This window comes from Heterocephalus glaber, unplaced genomic scaffold, assembly GCF_053883595.1.
Source record: "Heterocephalus glaber isolate CG9 unplaced genomic scaffold, H.glaber_assembly_v1.0 deba00001688, whole genome shotgun sequence".
Lineage (NCBI taxonomy): Eukaryota > Metazoa > Chordata > Mammalia > Rodentia > Bathyergidae > Heterocephalus > Heterocephalus glaber.
In genome coordinates, this window is record NW_028258413.1 from 8600894 (window position 1) to 8618136 (window position 17243).

General features: G+C 37.1%; 1 protein-coding gene across 5 annotated transcripts in view; it reads right to left on the reverse strand.

Moving 5' to 3' along the window:
* The window catches only part of Bank1 (B cell scaffold protein with ankyrin repeats 1), a 336687-nt gene that overhangs the window by 292098 nt on the left and 27346 nt on the right, over nucleotides 1-17243 (reverse strand). For all 5 annotated transcript variants that reach the window (XM_087198794.1, XM_021245443.2, XM_021245444.2 and 2 more), the window contains one exon: nucleotides 12903-12958. The gene's annotated coding sequence lies outside the window, so the exon portion shown is untranslated. The remainder of the gene's footprint in view (nucleotides 1-12902; nucleotides 12959-17243) is intronic.

Sequence of the window (17243 nt, forward strand, 5' to 3'; positions counted from 1 at the left end):
AAAGATTTTGTATAAATTTTTCTATATCTATTTCCTACTGACAAAATTTAGGAAAGGATACAAATCAATACGAGAAGTAATAAAAAATGAATTTAGAAATTGAAAATTAGAAAGAAAATTTATTTTTCACTATGAATATTTACTGAATATTTTCTCTACATAGAGTATTCTAATATAAAGTGATCCACATTTCATGTGCTAAAATATATAATGCATGAAGTGATGGTAGCATAATAATGAGCAGATACAGTTAATAAAACTCTACTTAATACATAAATCTTCTTTCATAGACACAAGGAACACATATCATGAAATTGTACTAAATAATTTAAAAATTGTGACTATTCATAACAATTTTACCGGAGTATTAGGCACTCTTTCTGTAACTATATATTGAGTTTCTACTATGTGTCATGATTTCTTTCTGTGAAATCTTCAACAGTTATTGCTTTTACAAATAAGTAATTATAATAAAGCAGCCATAAAAGAATACTCCAATATTGTAATAGAAAGGAGTAATATAATAAAAAAGGCACTAGACTATATAGAATGTTTAGCAGATTAGAGCAAGGAAAAGGGAGGTTAGCCTAACACTTGAATGAGGGAAACATTCCCTGTACACTACTGAAAAAAATTTAAACTAATTAAACTCTATCTCTAAAGTAATCGCTAATTCAGGAAAATGCAAGTGTCTCTTGGTATATTGAAACTATTTGGGCACCTAGAGCTGCTGGCATCTGTCCTCTTTCCAGCGGAGGCCAATGGGCTGGTCCTATTCATGGTGTGGTGCCTGTAAGACTCACGAACATTTCCTTTCCATCCCCTACACTTTTATTTCTATCATAACACCACATATAGTTTATTCCTATTTACAGTCTCCACATGATAAAGTCTAAGTCCCTCAAGGAATAGTATTCATTTTTCTATCCCTGAGTCCATCATAATGTTACGTATACAATGAGTGATTCATATGTAAAAAGTAATAAATGCTCATTTGATTAATTACTCTCAGAACTGCTGGAAACAAAAAGTTGAATAAGAAAAATCCCAGTATCAAGAAGCGTCCAATCTAATAAAGAAGGCAGATATGTAAAGTAATGGCAATTTTAGTTCACTTGGAAATGAATTCTAATAAAGTTGCAAAATAAGTTGTTTAACCTCAAAAAGAGAAATGGCCATTCGATGTCATTAGGAGCCTTCTGAGCAAAGCGGGGCTCTGTCTACTGCTTCTTGTTTCAACTTGTCTTTGCCCAGTCCAATTTCTTTTACCCCTCATATCTGTTGCTCCTGAGAATATTTCTAAACCAACTTCCTGTGAAACTCAGAATGTGTTCCCCAGAGAACTTGCACCACAAGGTACCCGGAGATTCCTAGACAGAAGCCTCTGCCCTGGACCAAGCCGGATCCCACTGCAGCCACTTGATCCTCAGAATGCTACTGAAGACCTGGACCTGCTGTAGGTAACACACAGTATCACTGGTAAATTTCTCCTGTGCAGAAGGTGAGTGGAGTTCCAGAGGAAAGGAATGAGGCTTGGGGTACAATTGCTCAGGTATGTGAGAGTTGTGGGGGAAACAGCAAGGAGGAGTGTGGAGCTGGAAGGGCGTGGTGAGGGTCCTGGGTGGGAGGAAGAAAGCAAATTGCTTAATCGCCACGTGGAATGAACTATGAAAGACAGAAGGCCTCCTCCATCATTTCTCACAGCTGGAGGCCAGGGAAGGGCTGACCCTGAAATTGTTAATGAAGCCTGAAAGTTGGGATGATGATACCCAGGTCCCTGGGCCAATGCACTTGAAAGCTTTTAGTCCAACATAACTCCAGGCTCTCGTGCCTAAGGAGCATGTCTACATGCCAGACACTAGCAGGTCCTTCCTAACTGACAGCACTGCAAAAGTTTGTGTCTGAGAAATAAGTTATACTTTCCCCAACAAATCCACCTCCTTCTTTCTTTTTTGCTACCAGGTTGATATCAGGGTTCAACTGCAACAGATCCAGGTAAAGGAAGAGTTGGAGCGCCCAAAAGAAAAAAAAGATCTACAGGTCAAAATAGTAGAAAGATCTGTGAATGTGTTCCCACATAATTAGGGAGAATACACATGATACTGGATCCTGAAGGGGAATCAAGTCTAGCACAACTGACAGTCGGTAACAGGGGTTTTATCAGAAGAGGTCATCTCTCTGTGATGCGAGACTCGACCCTGGACAGCAGCTCAGGAGATGAAGATCATGGTAACAGACTGCTCAGCTGCATGGTGAAGCTGAGGATAGGTGAAACCTCTGCTGCATACAGTAGAACTTCCATGGCCAACACTACAATAAGGAGAGGAAAAGTCTAGCCAGGACTGCTAGAGAGGATGCATTACAGAAGACCCCAAACACGTGAGAGCACTGTGTTTTGTGGGGAGGCATAGAGGGTGCCCTGTGTATTGAAGCGATGAAGAATGCACCACTGAGAGGAAACCAGCTTAGAAACAGCTGTCTTCTGTAGGCCAGTGCCTTCTCTATCCCAGACACCAAGGATCCCAGACCCCAAGGTGGAAGATAACAGCCCAAAGGAATCAGCCCAGCTCATCTAGCAACAAAAGCAAACTTGACATGGCAAAGGAAGTTGGTGGCAAGGTTGGTGTGACAGCTGGAGAAGCTTGAGCTGCAGACTGAATAGAGCACACAGTTCCTGGGCAAGATAGCCAGACAGCTAACAAAGTCCATCTATAGATGCTGTAACTTTATTAAATACAAATGGTTTTTAACTTGAGGCATTTTACAGATTTGGAACATTAGACCAAAAATGATCCTCAGAAAAAAGAATCCTACTTCATCACATCAGGTTTTCATGGTAATGAGTCCCCTACTCCTTGTCCCAATTGTCCAACAACTAGTTACACAGGTTCTGTACACTGGATAAATTCAAGAGTATTATACTGAACACACATACAATGTAGATTAGTCCTGATTTGAATGTCAAATGTGTTCATTAGGTGCTAAAGGGGATTTCCTGCTTGGATATGAGAGTGGATTTTTCCTTTAAAACTGTATTGTAAATTGTTATGTGTAACAAGAACAGATTATTAGCAGCTTGTGGTTTGCATATGTGAGCCAAGGATATTCAGTGTAAATCCAGTTAAAAGTTAATTGACTGTGACCTTTAAATCTCAGAAATGAACATGTTTGTCCAGATGGATTTCAGACCTGCTATGAACCCATGACGGGTAGGTGCAAGAGAAGTATTAATTTAAATTATCCTGTTCCTGTCTTATCATTGTATATTGGGTAGTGTGGGAAGGTGAGGGAAGATAAGAAAATACAGTTGTGGTTAACTTTGACCAATAGAACATAAACAGAATAAGCAGAGGCTTGATAAAGCCTTGAGCATTGGGATTTTGACTTACAAGGCTCCTTCTTGGAAGCCTGAACCACTACGTAAGATGGTGCAGCTGTCTGGAACACATAGATTGAGAGAAATGTCCATTTAGTTTCCACTTGCTCCAACCAACACAGCTGAGAAGTGAAATGTGCATGTGTGTGAAGAAGGCATTTCGGATGTTCAAAAAGCAACCAGGGCCATAGGACAGAAGAATCACCCAGCTGAGCCAAGCTCAGGTTACAGAACAGTGAGATGGATACATTTTAAGCTGCTAAAAGTTGAGATAGTTTCTATATGCGATAATTAACACTTTTATAAAGAGTTGTGGAAAAATGCAGGCACAAAAAATATGTAATTGGTTATTGATAGACTGGAGTCATTTAAGCTGGTAACTAATCACCAAGGCTAATTTAAAATACAGGGAACTGAGATATAAAATAGAGATCTTATAGATATGCATATCATAGCCCTCATTTATTAATTGTTCTGAAGCAAGATCATTTCGTGTGAATTTTTTAAAGCAGTTGGTTACCATTGGGAGTATGAGAAACCTTTACTACTTGTATAAGAATTAAATTTCCATTAGTAAAATAAAGTATAGTAAAAATTCCCCTTAGTAAAATTTTCTTGGCAAAGAGGTAGAATAATGGAGGAGAAGAAGGTATAAATAGAGGAGATGTAGTTACAGATAACAAAATACAGCCATAGAAATAGATATCATTCACTTTAAATTCAGTGATTTAACACTTATAAACACACACAATCATTACAAAATTTTAACACATTTGATTTCAGGTAGAAACCAAATAAAAGTGCCATATATAGTTTTTTTTACTATAAAATAAACTGATATTTAAGTCCTTGAGGATGGGGATCTTTGCTGCTTTTTTCATTTTTGTGGCCTTTGCACCTTGGTGTTAAGTGTTTGTAAGTATTGATTCCTTGGTTTTGAGTGTTGGTATCAATACTCCATGAAGGCAAATATTTTGTCTGTATTCTTTATTTTTTTTAATTTTTATTTTTGGTACCGGGGATCGAACTTAGGACCTTGCGCTTGGGAGGCAGGCGTGTTGTCACTGAGCTAAATCCCTGGGGCCTGTCCATATTACTTAAATCACTCTTTCTCTCCCCTTTTTTCCAGCACTATTTTAAAACTGCATCTGACACAGATGTAGACTGTTGAATAATTACATTAAAATTTGAGTTTAGGGAGAAAAATGAAGTTTTATTCCAGAGCACAGACTAGTCCAGATACCCAAGATAAATCCTGGCAAGATCCACCAAAGTCATGGACTACAGGTAAGCACAGTGGGCTTTTGTTTGCCTCAGCTTACAGAATTAGATCCCCAACACTGTGTCCAACAGCGGCAGCATCCCAGCATCTTAAGTGGAGATCGGCAGCCCGTATACCCTAAAACTAAATTCTACAAGTGCTTATAAAAGATATGTTTTTTCTAGAATAAAAGATACTTAGGACCAACAATATTTTTCTTTATTGAGGAAATTCACCTGCATTTCTAACATTTGTAGATGGTGAACAAATATACTAACAAGTGTCTTGCACTGAGATATAGGCAACACCCAGTTTCAAATAAATAATGTGTAAATGAAACCCTAAACCACACATTGGTGGAAGTTGTTTGAAAAAAAAATAAGTGAAGGGAAAGTATTTGTAGCAGTTGATCATCAAAGAACCAGAAGCTCTTTTATGGTAAAGTTTGCTCTGAATACAAACGTGCTCTATGCAGTTATATAGAGAAAACACTAAGAGGTATATAGGCTCCTCCATGGCAAATGAGAGAAGAAAAATAAGATACATCTCATATGTATTAAATTAAGAAAAATAAAGGTTAATTCTGCAACATTAGGAAATTATCATTAACCTGGTTCACAGCCCAAGCCTCCCTCAAGTGAAATTTCTCAAATATTTAATCAAGAAAAAACACTTCATATAAAGGTGATTATATACAAAAATGCAAGAAAAAATAAAAATAAAGAAAAGAAACAGAAAATAAGATAGATGATGAAAACTCATCACAAAAATATTGATATGAAAATTGAAGCAAGCTATCCTGTCATTAAATTCTAGAAACATAACATAGCAAATTCTTCTTATATAGTAAGAGTATAAAGCATGATAAAAAGTGTTAGGAAAAAGATATTAAGTTATAAAGAAGATATAAAAATATTTTATTCTATAATCAAAGATACCTATGATCAAATATACCATAGCTCTTATTTATTGAGAAAATTTATATATATTTCTAATATTTTTAAAAAATCTATATTCTCAATATGTAAGATACTTATGTTAAGGAAAGAGGTAGGAGGAGAAAAACTAATCATAATAGAAGTAAAAATAAAATTGGAAGCAATATAACAAAATAGAAACTGCTGAAAATATGTAAGGATCATAGAGGGCAGGAATAAGAAAAGCAAGGTGAACAGAATGGAAATAAAAAGTTGTATCATAAAAGCAAACAATTATCTAGGGAAGCCAGATGAAAATGTTAAAATACAGTTATAAATGGAGTTTCAGAGAAATAAAATCAAAGTATTTTAAATATTTTAAATTCTGCTTAAGAAAAATTTCCAGTTTTCAAAATGTTAAGGAGCTACATGCTTAAGTGGCACACCATATTTTAGAATAATCAAAATTAACCATATCGTAATAAAGTTTTTATCATCAAGGGGAAAAGTATTGCTTTAAAGATTAATATATATAAAATGGATGGAGACTATGAAGATGCCCACACACTTCTCTTTTGCAATATTAAACCCAGGAAAACAATGGAGCTATGCATTTAATAGCACCCAAGAATGCAACACACAGCAAAACTGTCCCTTCATCTACCTAAGTGAGACAAATAAACATTTTTCAAAATAAGAGAACTTAGATACTTTTTCTCCAATGAAACCTTTTTGAAGAAAGTATTTGTAGATGAACTCTAGCCGATAAGTGAGAAATTTCTAAGTTTTAAAGCAGTCAGCACTGACATTATTTACTGTAGGTCTATGACTAAAACCAAAATAAATAACATGGCTGACAATGAAGAAGCAACATGGCCAGTGGAAGGTTAGAAGTCGAGGAGGAAAGAAAGTCTTAATTGGATTTTCTAAGAAGTACACTCTGAGCTAAGGATTTAAGACTAAGTAATGTTTTCACAAGAAGGTGATTCCAGGAAGCATCTATACAAAATAAGGAAGGGAAGCAGGTAGTGACCATGAATGGTGCCCTTTGAGCACTGGGCAACTTGGGTGCAATCCATTTGGGCTTCTCTGGGACAGAGTGTAGAGCAAGCACTAGGTTGTCCTGAGCAAAGGCTGATGGAGCTGGGCTGTTGATGCACTACCTGATTTTCAACATTGGCTAAGGCATATTGGTTCCCCAGCTCTGCTGGAAGCCAGACTTTGTCAGCAAATCAACAAGTCCTACAGGCCAAGGGCAACACATTTCTCATTGAGGTGAACGTGCACAATAAACGCAAAGCAGATGTGGCCAGGACAACCGTCACATCATATTTGGAAGGGGTATATATATTTATATATGCACTTGCAATGACTTCTTGGCTTCTAGAAGTCAAATAACATCACTTATTATTGATTGAAAATGTGCAATTAATAGCACAATTATTAAAAAAGAAAAAGAAATATAATAAACTTAATTTGGCAGATTGGGAAGAAAGGGATGAGAAAAGGAGACATGGAGATTTTATTCTTGTAGTCTGGAGGGAGTGCAAGCTACACACAAAGACTATACAAGTGTTGTGTAAACTTATAAAAACATGGAATTTCCTATTTTCAGGAGAAGCAGAATGCAAATTATCTAATAGTGTGAAAGAGTTTTTTAAGTTATATAAACAGAAGGTCTGGCATTAAATAATATGACAAAATTAGTCAAATCTTTCTGAATATCAGAAGGGGAAGTTACTTAACCTCGCTTATTTATAACAAAATATTGAAACATATCAAAAATAAAATTGTCAAATGTGTACAAGAGCTGTATGAATGAATACACAGTAATTGGGAAAGGTGACTCATCTCATTAGGATTTGAAGAAAGTGATTTGGAAAGTGATTTAGATGCAAGATACAGAATTGTCTTAGTTACTTTTCTCTTGTTACTGAGACAAAATACTAAACACCCAAAGTTAAAGGAGTTTTATTTAGTTAACAGTTTGTAGAGGTTTCAGTCCATAGCTGGCTGGCTCCAAGGAAAAGTGGCATGTGGCAGAAGGAAGTTGCAAAGGAAAAATAGTTCATTGCAAGCAGAAGGCAGCAAAAGCAAAAAGCATCTTTCTGCCCTTTATCTCTTACCCAGCTACTTATGGTGGGTAGCACTCACACCCTTAATCCTAGTGCCCTTGAGTCTAGCCTTGCACAATGAATCAATTTCAGCATCACACACTCTAGATCTAGCCACCTCTGAAAAAAGCCCCACCTATTGACTGCATGAGGCTTCGGGGGTATATCTAAACACAAGGTATAACAAGAATGAAACGAGTGATTTAGAAAGGTTAAAAATTCCACTAGAATGAAAGAAAAAAAAAGTATGTACTTCAAGAAGCAAGAATAGAAACTTAAATTTTAAAATGTGTATGCAAGGAAATGAAAATGCTAATAACAGAAATCAAGTAAAGCAAAAATAAAATTAAAGACAGAAACTTCTCCAAACCAAAAGTTAAATTCTTTTTTGATAGGTTCCTAGCCTAAGAGAAGGCAAAATTGTCGAACATAAATGATCAATCTCAGAAGTAAAGAATATCATTAGAGAGTCTATCAGTATAAATGACAATATGAATATATTAGACAAAAAATTTCCCAAGAAATAAAACCAAGGAGATAAAATGAAGAAATCTCTTGATCAGTGGTGGAATCTGGCCTCAGATGTGGTAGTCAAGTGGTGGGATTCACACATAAGGGAAGAAAAGCTACAAAATGAGTCGAGGTAGAATGAGAATGAGTAGAGGTCCCTTTTCAGAGATAGGGGTAAGGGGAGCAGGAAGATGAACAGGTGAATATGTAGATAACTTTGCAGATGAAGGAGTGAAGTGGAGAGAGCTGACTCCTACTGACTTCTGCTTCCTTTGTGAGAAGCTAGGCAGAACAATGCTGGGTATGTAGAAACCCTCAGAGGCATTTATGAAGGTTGGGAAAAGCAATGGAAGTCATAAACCTGGGGCCTGGTAAGCAGAGCAGGGATGCTCTGGATGGTGAGGAATCATAGGAACATGCAATGCCCACAAATACACACCTTGCACACATCTTTGCAAAATATTAAGACACAAGAACACACATGAGCCTACACCACCTCAAGTCAGGAACATCGCAATGTCACTCTCTTTTCCACATCTTATAACAATGGAAAGACTTCAAGGGCAACTACAGCTGTGCAGTTGTCATCTCCTCCCATAGCAATGCCTTCTGGAGTCCTGCCTAAAGGACACTCCTGAGGCTATTGTACAGTTAAATTTTCTTTTTAATAAGTAGGATAACACTTGTTATGGTTTAGATTTAAACTGTTTCCCCATAGTCTCACTTTCTGAGTTGGGGCCTGGTTGAAAAGGGAGGGTGACTGGGGGTGTGATGTGGAAGGAAGGGTGGATTCTCACCCCAGCTCCTCTCTTTTCTCCCTGCTTCCTGGCAGCCACGCAGTGAACAGCTTCCCTCTTCCATGCTGTTTCTCCCAACCATGGACTGAATCCACTGAAACTGTGAGCCAACATAAAACTTTTCACCTTCACATTGAGGGTGTTGGGTATTTTGGCCCAAGAATGGGAAAGTGACTAATACAATACTGTAAAGTATGATAAAATTGTAGTAAGCAAATACATAAATCAGTAATAGTGTCACTTATTATTGAGTTTATGTACTGTACATAATTGTATGTGCTATCCTTACAGGACAGCTACATGGTGGATTTGTGTTAACATTACCACAAATGTGTGAATAATGTTTTCTGTTAGGGCATTTTCATCTCTACAATATCACTAAGAGGTAGAAATTGTTCAACTCCATCATAATCTTACAGAATTACTTGTATGTATGTGGATCATCATTGAGTGAAACAATGCATAGTGCATGGCTGTATATGATTTGAACCTATTAAAATATGTGAATAATTGAATGTTCCATTTTAACTGTGATGTTGGTATTATAGAGACTGTTAAAAAAGAGCTTACTCACTGGAAATGTCTCAATCCAAATAATACTTCCTTTTAATTTTTTAATGGAGATGTAAGTGTTTACTAGAACACTATCTGAAAAGTCTCTATTCAATAACCTTTAAAAATAACTATAATAATTATAAAAGATACTCAAAATTATCCAATTATCCAGTTTAGAACTGAAAGTTTCTAGAATTTCTTTTTGGTTTTCTTAGTGAACTTAAAAATTCCAGCAATAACAGAAGTAGAAAAGGACGGGACAGGCAGGCTCATTTTTTCAAAGATTTTCCTTGAGCGCCTTATAGAGGAACTTTCCCAAAGTAACTTAACCAAAGGGAAATAAAAATTGAATAAATGAAGTGATTTTAACTATATAATTAGTGCCTGCTTAAATTACTTTCTCTTCTCTTCATCGTTCTCTCCTACTCTCAGCATCCTTTCCCAACTCTTTTCCCTCAGCATTAAGTTTCATATTTGCATGAAATTTAAATAACCTTTTCTGATGTGACTGAGAAGTTTTATTAAGAGAATTAATTAATAATAATGTTTAAAAGAAAGTATGTTACTGAAAAGCCCGGCAGATGCTTTCTTCCTGCACTGACAAGTCTGGGTGAAGTATTTTGCATCATGTGTGCTGGTGAGCACAATTTAAGTTGGATTTTTGTAGAATGTCTCCAGCAAACATTGTTTGCACATGCATAGTGCTTGGGTAATCCCACCAGTCTTCACTGCAAAAGGACACAAATGTGTGAGGGAAATAAATTTTTAAAAATCTATCCTCATTCTTCCTTGAGTTAATTTTTGTTCTTATCTCTAAATTGACTCATGGAACACTCTCTAATATTTACATAAATGTCTTTAATGTTAAGAACAAGGGCCTATGAAAGTTGAGTCTGGACCATTTCATTGCTGTCAACCCTGGTATCCAGCAAATGTGCCTGCCTGGGAGAACAGTGAATTTCAGCACACCTGTTTTCCTTACACGATGACATCTTAATGTGTTTTCCATTGAAATCTAACTTCAAATAAAATAAGAGAAATTTTCTGTCTGAATATATAATTAGTGAATGACTCTTTGAAAGAGATATAAATAATAGATCAGCTCTCAGATATTGCTGCCATGTATTATTAATTAGAAAATAAGGATCTGATATACACTGGAAAACATATCATGGTATCTAGGCTATAACGTAGCTTAACAGTGGGGAAGAAACTCTATGGGCAGTTAAGTAGCCTTTATCATATTCATGAGGGTGCAAGGCCTTTGGCTATTTCATTTCTTTGCAGTAAAACATGTATCCTTTGGAAGATTGGTCTCAAAGCTCACTTCTTCAAGTAACACTTAACTCCTACTTTCTGATAACATCCTGGGGAATAACCCTCACCCACGTTTGACCACACTATTGTGAGTTCTTGAACAACAAAGCAAAGGATGCCCATTACCCACAACTTTGCCTCCTCTTTTGGGGAAAGTGAGTATTATTCTTTTCCAAGGAAGTGGGGAATTTTTATGAAACCACAGAACCTGTGATGTTGTCGCAACCATAGTTAGTGGACCCAGCATAGTTTGCCATCAGTAATGAAAGAAGCCAACTTTCTGCCTCCTTGAGCCCCCGGGGATCTGTGTGGCCACTGGGCAGCTTATTCTCCTTCACCCCCCCCCCCCAGCATGGTGTTCACTCTCTCAATGTGTCTCCTTTACCAGACTTCAGGAAACACCTTCTGGTACAGACTCCAGTTCTCTTTGTAAAAAGCAACCTGCTCCAACTTTCTCTTCTTCCTTGTGAACTCTGCCCTCCATTTCTCTTCTTGACTCTGTCTCTTCTTCCTGGACATAAATTTCCTTCTACCTCTTATGGGTAAGGACCCATGCCATTATCGATGCATCCTATCATGGCTTTGCAGAGGCGCCCATTTCCCAGATTCCAGTCACATAGATTCTGGGCTTCTCTCTGTATAGAATATCTAAAGATATTCTCCTTTCCCACCTCAAATCAGCACCTCTCTTCCCATGCCCCTTAGCAAACAATGACTTCCAAAATGCAATACTATGGAACAATCAATAATTCTATACTATTGACTGTTACATTAGATCCATTAAAATATGTAGCTAATTCTTTGAAAAATTTGAACCAGTCATTTCACTGTATGTTTGAAATAGTGAGGAAAACATACCTGATAGTGGACCTAAAAACTGACTAAAGTTTGCTTTTTGATCACACTAAAAATTAATTGAATAGTAATGACTAAGTAAAAACAAAATGGTGTATCTCTTTTCATATAAGTATTTTCACAAAAACTATCTCCCTAGGTGGTTAAAATATTACTTTGCTAAAAATAAAAATTATTACACAAATCACATTGTGTTTTAATGATGGACAGATGTAAGCATGTAAGTGTGACAAAATATTAGAAGGGCTGTAGTCCTACCCTTCAACTACGCCGTGAGATAACCCAGATCTTCTGGTTGACGAGGGTGGGAAGAACATCACAGAGGAAGTGTCCTGCTCTTGGTAAGAAAGGAATTCCCAAAGAAAGTGTTTGGATTTGAGTTTCATCTCATTTATCTCTTCCTGGACAGAGGTTAGTAAAGAAAGGAGAGGATGTGGAGGAGACTTAAGAACCTGGAATTCCAACAGTTTCCAAATGAATACAGATACCATGTGCCCAACTTTCCCGACACCTTGTTTATCATCACTTGTCAGAAACATTATTTATGTCTAAGCTAACTGAAAATATTATGTTTGTGAGCTTTAAAAGATGACTCTTAGTAAAAGCATGATCAACACAAAATTTCATTTAAAACATGATTAAAACCAGTGAAAATTGAAGAGTGATTTTTAGGGAATACATGCACCATTTTTAAGTTAGTTTTTTTTTTAAATGAATTACTTTATTGGGTCTGAACTGAAAGCTTCATTGAGATTTTTACCTTTTTTCTAGTTAAAGAACAAATAGAGTAATTTTTACAGATTTAATATTGTGCAAATTTGAGTGAGGCAACTAAAGTTCTCATGCATCTCATATAATCCAGTTATTTGATAAATACTACAAGAGGAATTTTTAAATTCTCTTAACTTGGGCAGAAAGTTACCAAGTCTTGTATTTGTTACAAGTTAGTTCTCAATATAGCTAGTATTCCATTAGTTTGGAGATAATATATATAAAGATATTAAATCTTCATTAGTGGCAAAATGAATTCCCATCTTTTGTGAGGGACCCTTCAGTTTAAAAATTGTCATAGCAGACTCTAAATTATGGCTAGAAAGCCAGAAAAATCAATGCCACTTGAAATAGATCTTTAATAAAATGTGCCTAATTAGAAAATGTCAAATTATTTTAGTAATCTAATAAAGTTAATTAAATACATACCTTTTGAAGCAGGGCTTTTCTGGAAGTATCAGTCGACATGTTTAACCAATATCAACCTAGGGGAAAAGTGGGGACAGGAGCATGGGAGACAATCAGATGCAATCTTGAACTCAATTTCCCCAAACTATCATGTGTCTTTATTGTATTGATTCCCTTATTAAATCATAGGGATATAAAACTAGAAGTGCACAACTGACAGCAACCTATTCCCTGACAGCAAGAACTATTGACTCATCATTGGCACCATTCCATCTCCTCTGAAACAAATGTGCTGGTCACTTAGCATGAAGATGGTGGCAGGAACCCTCCCCTTATGGGCAGTGGCTTTAGGCTTTAGGCCACAAACATCTTAGCCTGGAATGAAGCACTGCCACTTTCCTTAGCAAGCTTTCTTAGACATGTATAGAATCACTTAAAGAGTATTTCTCATCCATGAAGTTCTATGAATACTTCATAGAACTGTGAGACTACGGTGGAATAAAATGCATTTAAATCAATGAGCATCATCCCTGTATATCAAGTAGCCACTCTATACATGTCAGCCATCATTATTTAAGGAAAGTCAGGACTCAGTTGAACCAAAAAGATGATGGAATATTAAGTAATTTTTCTATGTCCATATATTTATAATTCATCTTTTCTAATAACTGGAGTAATCTTGCTCTCCAAGCTTCAAGGTTAAAGATTCATGAGCTGGCCTTAGTTTTAACCAGCCAGTATTTTCCGGATGGAACAATGAATACCATTCTTTTATGTGTACAGCCCATAAAAAAAAATATCTGAAACTGTCAATATCACTTTGTAGAATAAAATGAAGACTGAACTAATTTGGCAGATATTGCTAAATAGCCTTCTACAGAAAGTGTACAGGTCTTCACCAGCAATGTGCTGAAGTGCTCGTTTTCTCATATGTATGTCCCTCCACTTCGTTAATTTTTTTGTTTTTGCCATTCTGAAATATAAATGATTCTATAAGACAATCTGTTAAATAAAATTTGTTGGGATATAAATTACATGCAATGAAATGGATTCAGTATAAGTGCAAAGTTTGAAGAGTTCACACAAATGTGTCCATCCACGTAACTATGGCCAAAATCACCCTAAAATTTTCATGTGCACTTTACCAGTCAATCCACTCTTCTGGGTGCAGATGACCACTGAAAGGTTTACGGTGATCAAGGATGAATTTTGCTTTCCTACAAGTTTCATATCATTGAGCTGTTAAGTGTGTAAGAACACACTGTGTGTCTCAGCATTAAGTTTTTAATGTTTGTCCATGTTTTTCTGTTTGTCAATAATTTCTCTTCTATGGCTGAATAATTCTCTATTGTGGTTCCTCCTTTCACTTGATAAACATCTGAGTCTCTCCCAGACCCTGGCTGTATGAATGCAGCAAGCACTCATACCAAACCTCTGTGTTGAGTTATCCTTCATTTCTACTGGGCGTAACCTAGGAGCAGTGCTGCAGAGTGCCACGGTAACTTCCCGAGTAACCACCCGGCGGTATCCACTGAGACTGTGCTGCTGTGGACTACTATCCACAGCCTAAGAGTAGTACAGCTGCTCAACATCCCCACTAAAACTCCGTGCTTTCAGATGGGTGTGCAGTGACCTTACTTTGGTTTTGTCATGTTATCATTTTCACATTTCCCGGGCACTGGGGCAGTATTTTTTTTGGGGGGGGCAGGATTTTATTTATTAGTCCATGTTTACAGTACATTATGTTTGCGTTCCTTGGGTGGAGTCAGTTCATGTACATAACACATTTAATTCCTTTTTTCATTATCTTTCCCTCCACTATCTCTTGATCCCATTCCTCTTTGAGAAAGATCTATCACCCTACCTCTTATTATCTTTCTTTTATTTTGCTCTTTACAAGAGAAGCCATCTGATATTTAAGTTTGTGTGTGATTTATTTCTTTTAAAATTTTATTTTAGTTTATTACTACACATTTACAGTACATAGTGTTTATTTTCCTTGTGGGAAGTTGGTACCTATACATGACACATCTCAATTCATTTTTCATCCCTTTTCCCTTTCCTCCTTCTCTCTCTACCCATCCCTTGGGCCCTTTCCTTTATTTTGTTGTACATGTTTGTAGTACACAGTGTTTCCATTCCTTGTGGAGTTGGTACATATACATAGCACATTTTCATTCCTTTTTTCATCCCTATCCCTTCCCTCCCTCTCCCCTCCACCTCTTGATCCCCTTCCCATCTGAGAAAGATCTCTCTCCCTACATCCTATTATCTATCATTTATTTTGCTTTTAATTTTCACTCTGGATTTCCTATATACAAGAAACCATAAGAATTTTCAACAAATTCTGAATTCATGCAAATCAAACAAATGCTGAAGAAATTGCCTGGATAAAGGAGCCCTTCTACATTGCTAGTGGGAATATAAGTTAGTACAGCTACTGTGGAAATGAGTATGGAGATTCCTAAAAATAAATAAATAAAACTAAAAATTCCCTTTGACCCAGCTATTTCCCTTCTAAATAGCTTTCTTAAAGAGTTAAAGACATCATATTACAGCGATACATTCATATGCATGTTTATAGCAGCCAGTTCATAACATCTAAATCCAGGAAGCAGCCTGTATGTCCACCAACAGATGAATGGATAAAGAAAATGAAATATTTACACACAGTGGAGTACGTCACTGCCATAAAGACATGTAAATGGAAAACGGATGCACCTTGTGATCATAATGTTAAGTGAAATAAATCAAACACACAAGCTTGAATAGCACATGGTTTGTCTTACGTAAGAAACCCAAAGTATAAAGAACAAAGTAATAGATAATACAAAGTAGGATGAAACATCTTTCTCAACTGGGAATGGGAAGAAGAGATGGAGGGAGGGGGGCAAGGGGATGAAAAAGGAGTTAAAATGTGTTGTGTACATGCACCAGCTCCACACAAGGAATGCAAACATTATGTCCTGCAAACATGGACTAATAAGTAAATAAATTTTGAAAATGTTCTATAAGTCTCTTTTGACTGCTCACTGAGGGAAATCGCTCAGCATTTTTTACTTTCACTGCGGCCTTTCAACTGATGATTTTGCACAGGGGAATATGTGTGCCTGGACCTGCTGAGATCGGTTTGTGAATGGATCGCCTTTAGCCCAGGTGACTTCAGTCTGTGGGATGGGGATGGGCATGGGAATGGGGCTACAGCAAGGGCAGGGGAGCAGGGCGGGGAGGTCTGCAGGGCAGTGGGACTGTGACGTGCAGGGCTGCAGGACAGGCTGAGGCCAACCTCACAGGGACCTGGATAAGACGGGGGCTCAGTAGTGGAGCCTTTGAAAGCTGGGGCGGGTGGGAGCTGCGGTTGCAAGTGGCAGTCAGATTGGAGCAGGGAAAGTTAAGCCCCAGCCGGGTGCTCAGTGTCAGCACCTCCAACGTAGTGCACTACAGAGCCTGCAGAATCTGAATTTTCCTGCGGTGGTGATGAGGCAGAGGGGGAGGGGGGTCTCCGTGGTCTTAATCAAGTAAAACTGAAACAGTATGCAGGAGAAATCTGATAGATTTTGCCTAATGTAATATGCACATTATAATCTGAGGCAGCTCTATAGCTCGAATAAAGTTTAAAAACCCATAAAACTGATGCTGACCCTGGGGAGGCAAAGAGCATATATGTTATAATGCTCTTGGAAAGAAAGTCCAGGTTTCAACATTAAATGGGTCTTTGAAAGACCTGAACACCTTAAGTTTGAGGATTTTTAAAAACTGTCTCTAATATTTTGCTCTCATGAAAAGAAAATCTTTCTCTAAATGTAATAAGTAATAAAATATCCCTTTGTCCTCTCTTGTTCGAAGTTATCTTCCTTTCCTGGATTAAATGCTTTAATTTAAAGTGCTTTTCAGACTCAGGAATGGGAGTTTCTGAGTTCTGGATTCTAAAGATCCTTCAGTATGAAATTCACACTAAATAACACAGTTATTTTGTAATTTTTGTGCTATTTAGAATGCAGTTGACTTAAAAACGTAAGACTCAAGAAAATAGCTAAACAGCATCATAATGCAACATGAACATAACCAAAGTTCAGACAACTGCAGGGTACATTAAGGCAGTGTCCCCCCAGGGTCATCATGTGACCCCCACTCTGCATCCTGAGCTAGCCGCTTATTCTCCTGCAAACCTCAATAACCAGCTCCAACATTTGTAGATTCCCAATTGCTTTCCAGGAGGAGCTCTCACATTGTATAGCTGATGATAAAAACCAAAATTTCATAAGTAATCAAGGAAAAATTTTTGCACATAGAGCTAATTTACAACTATTTTAAATATTAGAATCTAGTGAATGGTGATGTGTGTTAACCTCTTTGAGGCAT